Consider the following 2593-nt stretch of genomic DNA (forward strand, 5'->3'; position numbering starts at 1 on the left):
GAGTAAAATGCATCAACCGTCCTTGAACTTGCTGGCAAGGACCAAAACGGTCCCTAAACTCTGAAACTGATTCCATACGATCCCTAAACTTGACAATACGATGTCAATACGGCCCTGCAACTCGTGCAACCAGTCCTGAGCTACGTATGCGCCTACTTCTCGCGTACGCGGCGACGTGCACGTCAGCCATGTCAACAAAGAGGGCCCGCGGTCAGAAAATCTGGTCGTCTCCTGGTCAAAGCAAGCCGCAATTCCTAGCTTCCCCAAATAGCGGTCCACCACGAATGATCCCGCACGATGGGCGATGGGCGGCGCCACCGTGACACATAGTTCCGTCGACGGCGACGGCAGCAACCTCGGCGCCTATCCACCTCCCGTCGCCGGTGGCTACCAAGTCGTGCCTCCCCCACCCGTCTCCGCCGGTGGCCCGAGCCGCAGCTTGCTCCTCGGGCGGAGGTGGCGCGGCGGGGAGAGCCCTGTCTCCGCCCAGTGACAGGCCATGTGCTCCTCGCGCGGACGCCGTCCATGGATGTCCCGTGGGCACGTGCTGATGGAGATGGTGGCGATTTGATGAAGGCGGACGCACTTGTGGCCGCCATGGGGAAGCGGTGCGGCGTCCTGCCGTGCGAGGTGTGCATGACCCGTGCCCACCGCACGACCTGTGGCTGTGTTTCTCAACGCCGGAGAAGTGCACCTCTGTTCTGGAGTCTGCATGAAATTGAAGTGTTGCCGCCGGCGGATCCAGTTCAGTGGCTGGAGCCGAGCAATTGGCGCGACGTCGGGGTCGCTGGGCATCAAGACGACAGTATGTTAATTCCAGTTATATGTATATCTTAGAGTACTGAACTTGGCAGTCTGAGCTAGTATTGTTGCACTAGCATTGTTTGCAAATTATCTTGTGTTTGTGAACCACATTGTGTTCCAATGGGAGTGAAATTTGCTATCTGGCATATTTATGTGAACTATCCCAGACAGCTATATTGTGAACTATCCTTGCACTGAACATGTACCGTAATGATTTTTGACAGTGATAACACATATATGCCGTGAACTTTTGCACTAAACTCTTGCCAGTACACATATATGAAGTGAACATGTCAAAGCATAAGTGTTGAACCTGAACATTACATAGCAGGTTTACAAATTTAGTAGTCTTATGATCAGCACAATGATCATAAACAGAACATAGCCATTACAAGTTCTGCGCCCGATCATAAGCAGAAACACAAAAGTCATGAAGATCCCCATTTCTGACGACATATTTCTTCTCACCTAAATTCATCAAACATGCTAACCCTTCTAGGTTTCTTGAAGCCTAGCCTGGTGACCCTGGTCTGATTGGAAGACGCACCTATTTTCATTGGCTTCTTTCTCTGGCATGAATCTAACCTTTCCTCCTCTGCCGTTGAACTACTTGTTGTAGTTTGTGTCCTCTTGGTTATTCTGCATTTCCCAAGCTTGTTGCCTTGCAGCCTCCCCACGAGTGAAAAACGGGCTTTCTTTCCCTGAAACAGAGTATAATTAAGCAAGTCAGTCGCTCACCAAAAAGAGTGCTTAATCCCCTATGATCAAACATGGCCAGTGCTCAATTCACTTTCAGGAACCCAATATTCAATGAGCCCTAGCATGATGCGTATGAAATTCCATGAAATCAAACAGCAGACATAGGGGAACTAGAAATCATTACTTAATCCACTTGGGAATGACTCGATCTTCACATAAAAGAATAAAACCATGCCACACCTGGATAATTTTGACTTACTGTACGTCGGAGCCGCAACCTCAACCAGCCGCCGTATCAAGCACTCATCGGCGCCGCAGAGCACCGTTGGAAGATGCGGCGGCGAGCTGCTTCGTTCCTCTGCCGTCCCTGGGCCGTTCACGTGCTGGACCTGCCGACGATCATCAGGCGGCCGCCGCTATCCAAGACTCCAAGGTCGATTACTTCTGGTCTGACAAGAGGAACATGCGACGCGGATGACTGATGAAAGCAGATCCTGGGGGCGGCGAACGCAAAAACACCCAGGACTGGCAGCGGTTGCCCGCGAACTTGTCTGTAGCTGACCTGGACGTCGCGGCGTACGCGAGCAGTACGCACATGCGTAGCCGAGGACTGGTCGCACAAGTTCCAGGACCGTACTGACATCGTATTTACAATTTTAGGGATCGTATTGGATCAGTTTCAGAGTTTAGGGACCGTTTTGGTCCTTGCCAGCGAGTTCAGGGACGGCTGATGCATTTTACTCTCCAAGTCCCTTCAATTTTTTTATTCATTTTTTCAACAAGTATTTTTGGATGGTGGAAGTATTTAGGACCCAAGTATAGCAAGCTTTTTAGATACTACTAGTACCCCCCAAACCCTAAAACCCTCTGGCGGCGCCCAAGGCGATTAGGATTGCGGAGTGGAATCGGGAGTTCGCCCGGGGATTCATCGTCGGTGTGAAGGGGGAAGAGAGCGAAGAAGGGCGCGCAGATGGCGGGCCATGGCGCCGTGGGGAGCGATCCTGAGGCGGGCGCTGGTGCTAGGAGGAAACTGGAGGAAGCCCTAGGAAAGCTTGATATATCTGAAGAAGAGGCGACTCCTCTGGTTCTT

Source organism: Triticum dicoccoides, chromosome 6B (genome assembly GCF_002162155.2).
Source record: "Triticum dicoccoides isolate Atlit2015 ecotype Zavitan chromosome 6B, WEW_v2.0, whole genome shotgun sequence".
Lineage (NCBI taxonomy): Eukaryota > Viridiplantae > Streptophyta > Magnoliopsida > Poales > Poaceae > Triticum > Triticum dicoccoides.